The sequence below is a fragment of the Gobio gobio genome (assembly GCF_949357685.1).
Source record: "Gobio gobio genome assembly, chromosome: 18".
Taxonomy (NCBI): domain Eukaryota; kingdom Metazoa; phylum Chordata; class Actinopteri; order Cypriniformes; family Gobionidae; genus Gobio; species Gobio gobio.
The window spans coordinates 32,267,249-32,276,793 of record NC_137111.1 but is presented as its reverse complement, the minus strand read 5'-3'; positions in this window follow the sequence as shown (position 1 = coordinate 32,276,793).

The following is a 9,545-nucleotide window of genomic DNA, read 5'->3' as shown; positions in this document are numbered from 1 at the left end:
GAGACTTTTTAGGGAGCGAAGGTGTCAGGATTCTGCGATTGAGACAGCCCTTAAAATGGCAGATTCCCTGATCAGTGCCCTGACTACGGAACTAGGGAGCTGATTGAGACGCACCCCTAGGCGAGTCACGCGAAGCCAGAGCTTTCCCTATCCAATCTTTTTTTCCCCTCGTCTCAAGAAATATCTGCGTACACTCGAAACCACTGAAACCGACTCAAAACTATGTAGTATACATGCCAGGCCAGCATGACGCTGTAATTCTGCCACAGAAATACACTAAAAACGGAGAAGAAGAGTTGTAGCTAGAAGGGGTACAGCAATGGTAGGAAGTGAGGCAAAATCTCACGATAAAATAACATTAAAATGAATTTGCTACTTACCAGATTGTGTTTTATTAATGCCTACACCTACCCCAACCCTAAACCGACCCTTACAATAATGCAAATACAGTAATTAAATGACGCAATATTGATGTGCGCAAGCCCAGTGCCCGTACTTTAGCATGCGGGACGTGGTGTGATGACATCACCGTTTCACAAAATATACGGATTGGCTGTACACATGAAAACGCAAGGGTGTCGGGTTTCAGATTTATCCACTCGGGGACCCGGTTTCCAAAAATATCGGTTTCAGGCTCCCAAAACATCTGATCCGTGTGGATGAAACGCTGATACCATACAACATTTTTATGTATACAGCTAAACCTGTCTCCGTGTGGACGGGGCCCTATTTCCCGGTTGTGGATTAGTTCATTTGGTTCCACCTGTGTTCATTAATTAACTCATTAGTTCCTCATTTGGTTTAGTACTTATACTCCTTGGCCCCCCTATACCCTTACATATACTATTTGAGGGGACAGCCATTTGTAGTGGTGTCCCACACCGTAGTGTACACTCATTCTATCCCACATTTCACCGCATTAATGAGTGTACAGCCGATGTACACTCAATGGCTGTCCGAATTCACTGACTAGTTGTCGTTCACTCCTTCAAGTGAACTGTATTAGTGGACTAACATAGGGAATAGGGATTGAGGTTTTAGGAGGCGATTTCGGATTCAGCCCTTGTGTTCCTGCCGTCTTTGACCTGTCAATGTTAAGGTGCGTTATCGCTGTTTCCCTGAGTTTTCCTGTGAGTTTTGTGGATTAAAGACTGTGATCTTTTCTGTGATTCTGTGAGAATGTTTTTTTTTTTCTTTCTAAGGCACATTTTTAAAAGCTACTTAAATGTCCTAATTTAACTAAGGCCTAATCCTGGCTTAATCTAAGACTTCATCTTTGACACCAGGTCTTAGTATTTTACTAAATATAACTCAATACAATGTTTTAATCTCTCAACCAATACAATATACACCATAACTCATAACTTAGCCGACTGAAAATTCTTCAAGAGATTATTCTGTATGATAACAAATGGTGACTGAGTTGAACAGATGTGTTCATTACAAGCGGTGGCATGAGGAAAACTAAAAGATTATTGTGATCTATGTTTCATGTCTAGAAGTGAATCATCAGGCAATTCACGTCTTTCAGATTGAGCTTGACAGGTTTCTCGAGTGAAGAAAAAAATGAGAGAAATGAAAGAAAGTGCATTTTAGAGCCAAAGGGCACGTATTAACCCAATCTCATTGGGTTAATGATGAATTAACGCATCATATTTCTCCTGGTGGGCCTTGCATATTGATCTGAGCATTGCTCATGCATTTAAGAAGACAACTGGGAGATCAAACACTTAAGTTATGGATTCTTTATTTAGATGTGGTTTGCGACTAATGAGTAGGGAAATACTAGCTGTTGTTTGTCCCTGAGAATGCTAGCAAGCTCATTTCCTTTCCTGCCACGCTGCAAAACTAATGCCAAACACTCCCAATGACTTGCACTATGATGTATGGGGAGGTATATACTGTGTGATGCATTGCTCTCCTCCACTTACACATTCATTTGCACCGTAGAACCATTTGTTTCTTAAAATCAATGCCACATATTTCTACAAACATTCTGTATGTTGTGCATTTGTGGCAATTAAATGTATTAGATTCCCCCACCACAAGTGAATGAGAAAAATGGCTGACTGTACCACTGCTTGACTCCATTGGTTTAAGCTGCTGTGATTCTTGTAATGTCGTTGCATTGATTATGTCCATTCATCATTTTTTCGACCTCTTCGTGCAGTAAATTTCACTGTGATTTTACAGTATAGTCCATTCGTCATTTTCCCTGGGCAGTATTCCGTGTGTAGCACCCAAAATATGTCACAAACTGTACATATGACTAGTGTGATGATGAAGCCTGAAGCCTGAGCTGGAGGATAAAGGGTCTAATGGAGTTCAGCTACATTTTATAATCACTTTTATCATTAATTCTAGTATTGATCTTACCAGGTGTTCACACTAAACACATGTGCTTATCCGTTTTCTACAACATTTTTACATTTCTTACAATTATTACAACATCTAATATTATTAGGCAGCACTTTTCTATATAATTTTAAAAATGTACTCATGACGCTAAATCAGTCTTTTTATCTTTTAATATTTTTAATATAGTAAGTTTGCATTTTGAAACTTGGGGTCAGTAAGATTTTTTTTAACAAATACATCAAGATGGATTAAATTGATCAAGAGTGACAGTAAAGGCATTTATAATCTTAAAAAAGATTTCTATTTCAAATAAAAGCCTTATATTCATCAAAGAATCCTGATAAAAAATAAATAAAAAATGATATATATATATATATATAATATAAAAAAGCAGCTGTTTTTAACATTAATGATAAAATTATGTTTCTTGAGCACCAACTCATCATCATAGAATGATTTCTGAAAGATCATGTGGCTGAAGACTGGAGTAATGATGCTGATATTTCAGCTTTGCCATCACAGGAATAAATTACATTTTAAAATATATTAACATAGAAAACTTATTTTAAATTGTAACAATATTTTATGTACTACTGTTTTTACTGTGTCTTTGATCAAATAAATTTAGCCTTGGAGAGCATAAGAGACTTCTATCATAAACAGTGAAAAATCTAACCAGCACCAAATATTTGATTGGTAGTGTATATCTTTTTTTTCCCATGACAGATGATTAATTTAGGTTGCAAACTGTAAAAAAAAAAAATAGACATTGTTTCATACACAGAAAACTCTCAGCTATTGGAGTACTGTTTTTCTTAGTAGTGGTCCTCATAAGACAAGACACGTCCAGCATTGTTTGCAAGTAGCCTGAGGAGCAATAAAATGACTTAATCTTAATTGATCATGGAGAGCGCCCTCAGTAGAATAGGCAAACTGTAATAACTGCTGATATTAGGATGCCCTGTGGGTCAAAAAAGCTATTTCAATTAGTAATGTATGGTCTTTTATATCCTTTTTTTCCCTTCTTTTTTTTGCCCAGAGGCTCTTATTAAACTTTCCTTTACAAGGGAGCTCACAGTGGAAATTATTGTGGATGACAAAGGGTTTGGGCTTGTCAGGATACTGCAGACTCACTATTTAACCCTGCTGGCCACGTGGACTCTTATTGCTAGGGGCAGTGCCAGCTATTATCTGCTCTGGCCTTCATCATCATAACCCTAATTTAGATACGCTGTCCTAACATTGCCTTAACACATTTTGCCTGAATGCTGGACTTCATGAATCATAATCTTTAAATGAACACCACCGAACAACTGTGTGCCCACCACTCGTACATGTTCTGCTCGATATAGGCCTAACATTCACTCACCTAAAGGATTATTAGGAACACCATACTAATACTGTGTTTGACCCCCTTTCGCCTTCAGAACTGCCTTAATTCTACATGGCATTGATTCAACAAGGTGCTGAAAGCATTCTTTAGAAATATTGGCCCATATTGATAGGATAGCATCTTGCAGTTGATGGAGATTTGTGGGATGCACATCCAGGGCACAAAGCTCCCGTTCCACCACATCCCAAAGATGCTCTATTGGGTTGAGATCTGGTGTGTGTGGGGGCCATTTTAGTACAGTGAAATTGTCATGTTCAAGAAACCAATTTGAAATTATTCGAGCTTTGTGACATGGTGCATTATCCTGCTGGAAGTAGCCATCAGAGGATGGGTACATGGTGGTCATAAAGGGATGGACATGGTCAGAAACAATGCTCAGGTAGGCCGTGGCATTTAAACGATACCCAATTGGCACTAAGGGGCCTAAAGTGTGCCAAGAAAACATCCCCCACACCATTACACCACCACCACCAGCCTGCACAGTGGTAACAAGGGATGATGGATCCATGTTCTCATTCTGTTTACGCCAAATTCTGACTCTACCATCTGAATGTCTCAACAGAAATCGAGACTCATCAGACCAGGCAAAATTTTTCCAGTCTTCAGCTGTCCAATTTTGGTGAGCTTGTGCAAATTGTAGCCTCTTTTTCCTATTTGTAGTGGAGATGAGTGGTACCCGGTAGGGTCTTCTGCTGTTGTAGCCCATCCGCCTCAAGGTTGTGCGTGTTGTGGCTTCACAAATGCTTTGTTGCATACCTTGGTTGTAACGAGTGGTTATTTCAGGCAAAGTTGCTCTTTTATCAGCTTGAATCAGTCGGCCCATTCTCCTCTGACCTCTAGCATCAACAAGGCATTTTTGCCCACAGGACTGCCGCATACTGGATGTTTTTCCCTTTTCACACCATTCTTTGTAAACCCTAGAAATGGTTGTGCGTGAAAATCCCTGTAACTGAGCAGATTGTGAAATACTCAGACCGGCCCATCTGGCACCAACAACCATGCCACGCTCAAAATTGCTTAAATCACCTTTCTTTCCCATTCTGACATTCAGTTTGGAGTTCAGGAGATTGTCTTGACTAGGACCACACCCCTAAATGCATTGAAGCAACTGCCATGTGATTGGTTGATTAGATAATTGCATTAATGAGAAATTGAACAGGTGTTCCTAATAATCCTTTAGGTGAGTGTATATATTGTGCAGTAAATGTATGTAAAAACAGTGTGACCAGTGCCTATAGGCCTCTGACTACCACAGGCTTTGACCTGGAAGTCCCAAAAACAAGGCTTGATATCTATAGATAAACAGTACTTGAATGTGTTCAGTTAACATCTTTTTTATTTTCAAAATAATCTTTTCATGTGTTTTGCTTTTGGAAATGAATATTAAAATGAATATTATAACAAATTATTAGCAATTTTATTGCACTCAAGTATGACATATTATTTGTCACTTTTTCCACATTTTGTTCTGTTACAGCCTTATTCCAAAATGGATTAAATTCATTATTTTTTTCCTCAATTCTACAAACAATACCCCATAATGACAATGTGAAAGAAGTTTGTTTGAAATCTTTGCAAATTTATCAAAAATAAAAATTGCAAAAAGTCACGTACATAAGTATGTACATAAGTATTCACATCCTTTGCTCAATACGCACCTTTGGCACCAATTGTGTATGAGGCTACAAGCTTGGCACACCTATTTTTGGGCAGTTTCTCCCATTCTTCTTTGCAGGACCTCTCAAGCTCCATCAGGTTGAATGGGGAGCGTCGGTGCACAGCCATTTTAGATCTCTCCAGAGATGTTGAATCGGGTTCAAGTCTGGGCTCTGGCTGGGCCATTCAAGGACATTCACAGAGTTGTCCCGTAGCCACTCTTTGTTATCTTGGCTGTGTACTTAGGGTCATTGTCCTGTTGGAAGATGAACCTTCGCCCCAGTCTGAGCTCCAGAGCGCTCTGGAGCCGGTTTTCATCAAGGATGTCTCTGTACATTGCAGCATTCATCTTACCCTCTATCCTGACTAGTTTCCCAGTTCCTGCCGCTGAAAAACATCCCCACAGCATGATGCTGCTACCACGCTTCACTGTAGGGATGGTATTGGCCAGGTGATGAGCTGTGCCTTGTTTCCTCCAGACATGGCCAAAGTGTTCAATCTTTGTTTCATCAGACTAGAGAATTTTGTTTCTCGTGGTCTGAGAGTCCTTCAGGTGCCTTTTGGCAACCTCCAGGCAGGCTGTCATGTGCCGTCTGGCCACTCTACCATACAGGCCATACAAAAAGTGATGTGCTGTGAATACTTTCCGGATGTAAACTGCAATTATGGCAAAGAACTACACAGATGTAGATATCGTAAAAATCTATCAATAAATGCACACACGTTGCCCTCTGCTTATGACGCTGGTGCTAATTTTTATATAAAGTTAATTCTGAATATAAGTCTTATTTTCTTAGTTCATAATCTTTATTATGTTAAAATGATTCACGTTTACTCGCTTGCGAAAACCACCAAAGCGGCTATAGTGCCTAAACTCTACAAATAATATATATTTAACTTGACTTATTGGTCTTGTGTCTTTAGATTGTCATGATATATTTTCTTAGCAAACATTATTTTATGAATGCATTGGCTGCCATTAAGATTGTCACCTGACCTCTATCAATCTAGCAATTTCAGTGGCAGCAAAGTTTTTTACTACAAACAGAATGTACTACAAACTAAGACAGTTGTTACCAGCATGCTGTTTATAGCACTGTCTCAATAGCTCTTTCCACCTGTCAGGGTAGAATAGATTGTTTTGTGTGAAGCAGAGAGCTTGTAAAAATAAATAAATACATAAATCTCAAGCGAAAAGGCAGGGGGTTGATGTGACACGAGGGCCTGAGATGCCATGTGAACCTTTAGTCCTCAAATTCAGCACAGCTTAATATCCCATTACCCCATTTCCTCCCCTCTCCTGATTTCTCTCTCAATAGTGCTGCTTAATAATTCACAGTGTGGGCTATTGCATTTCCACAATCTGAGACTCTGCTAAAATACCAAAGCTATCATCCCTGTGGTTACATTCACTCAAAAGTTTTTGATCAAAAGTGCTTCATGAAAGTGCTGCTCACTACTAAATGTTATTTTTATTTTTAATAGTTATTAGGGACTTGCTCTGAGGTGTAAAGTCAATGTACTAGCTCTACTTATTTTGATTATATAATAAAGATTGATCATTCCTATCACATGGTGCTGTCACAGCCTTGTCATTCATCATGTATTTTTCCAAGCATTTTTTTAAGTCTAATTATCCTTCAGTGCTTAATGTGTCATCAATCCATAATGAGTGACTGGATCTGGTGGGGTTTTTTTCTTTCAGAAAAAAAAGTGCCAGAAAAACAACACGGGAGACACATTTTTCATATTTTGAATATTAAAGGCTTTCTGTAAAGTTTTAATGACAGATGTTTTATTTAGTTTTTAAAGATTATTTATGAAAGATAATATTTGTTAAAAGCATCACTTTGCCAATTAAAAACTGTCTCATCTAGTGCTGATGCATTAGGCAAAGTGACAGCAGGGAACAAAAACAAAAATTGCTAACAACAAATTATATGCTGGTCAGAGATTGTTTTGTGTTATAAATTATTGTCTGCCAACAGCATAAAACCACTAAATTTCAAGTGATAATTGGAAACTTAAATGATCAGATTCCTGTTCAGCTTATGCCATGCTTAATACATTTGCACATTGTTTGGCCTTTTAATATTAAGTTTTTTTTAATTTTTTTATATATGTTTATATACTTTTATACGATGAACACTTGTGCTGTGTTGAGTCACTGCTCATTCAATGTAAAATCTGGGTCTTGAAGCAAAACCAGTTTAGAAGCAGTATTTCTACTCGGCCCTGTTGTGTTATTTTTGGCCACTAGAGTGCTGCAGAAAGCCATTCTTACTAGTTGGATACATAATGCAAAATAACCAATTATGCCAAGCTGTTACTAAGTGTAACTACAGAGGTCCTCTAATTGTATTTTCTTGACCAATTGCCTTACTTTATTTATTTATTTCTACAGTGGCGGGAATGAATACAAAAGTGGTAGGAAATGATTGATGGTGTGATGTTGGATTAAAAATACAGTATCACCATAAATTGTCATCCACTGATGTTTCCTCCAACCCATATCAAAATAAAGACTCTCATTCTGTACAAATGAGAACAGAGAATCAACAAATTAGCCTAAGTGAGAGACGTTTGATGCATCACAATCTTTTAAAGAAGCAATAAACTCTTTTTCATCTTGTAGAAATGTGACAAAAAGAAGCGTATATCACAGCAACTGATAGCGTTTGCCCTTCAGAAGCATTTCATTATGTTGAGTGGTGAGTGATGTATAGAAAGGGTTGATCCTCCACAAACCCTTATTTCTTTTTCTTTAATCCCTTCCCATTCACTACCCTCAGAATCAATATATAACCCCTCCCCATCCCCCAAATCCATTTGATTATCCTATATTTCCAAACCGATTGAGGAAATTAAGACGTTAGAAATCAAAACGCAATGCACAGATGGTAGTATAACTAATCATAAAGTGTCTCTTTGGTGTTAGAAATAAAAGTTTCAAAAGATTTCCAATGGATTTCAATTGAATGGACTCCCGCCCACCCTATATAGAAACAGCTTTATTATGACAAATTTATACTGAAATTCTGTTAAATATTTAATGTAATGTAATCTTTTTAGTTGTTTTGTTTTTTTACCATATATAATTTTCAGCTTGCATGGCTTGTTGTGTGACATATTACACTATATTATTTTGCATACATAAAATATTTGATCTATGCATGAGCATGATTTATTTAAACCCCATTTTTATTTTATGAAATATTTTGGATAAATCAGTATTCACGTGAGACTTTTTGATGTTTTACTTTTTAATTACTTCTTTCTCTGTGTGGACCGGTATTCTGTAATTATGTTCATAGTTCACAGGCAGACAGTAAATATGACACTTGGGGTACAGATGTTTGCCAACAGCACTGTAATCCATTCAGTTATTAATTAGGCAAGCTGGTCCTGTCCCTCTTCCTCCTTTCACTGCCTCTCTCTCTCTCTCTCTCTCTCTCTCTCTCCCCCGTCTTCTCTCCCCTTCTCCTCTGTGGCTATTTCTCCTTCCCCCTCATATGTGCTTAGCTGCTTGGCTAAGTGTTAGTGTGTGTGTGTGTTTGCGAGTGTTTGCACTATCTGTGACTGTCTGTCACAACAGCTTAATCCATGTTGGCAAACTGAGGCAAATGGGAAATCCACTGATTAGTATTCATGGCCGTTACCAAATTTCCTTTCCAACTCTGCCGTCTGCAATGGAAAACTTATGTTTGGATATTTATTATTTCACATTTCCAATTATCAAACTTATTTGTACCACTATTTTCACTATGAAGCATCTATTACTATCATTTCACGTTGATGATACGTGAATGATTGTCACGTTCAGCAGCCAGATCATAACAATACTTGCATGTCCTGTTCACATACATTTGTTTTCTGATGTCTTTCCAAAGCAAATATGCAAAGGACATCCAATGTAACTACTGGCAGAGAGTAAAAACCCATAGGTTTGCATAGAAGATTAGGTGTTCAGAACCATGGACAGGGGTGACAGATCCGCGGTTAGTTTACAGAATGTCACCCTATTCAATCCTATAGACAATATCTGACATTTGCATGCAGTTTGCTCTCTGCCATGACCAATCCAGATATAGATGGGCGGAGTGAGAGTACAGATTCGGAGTCTGAGGTGGGAGGTTTT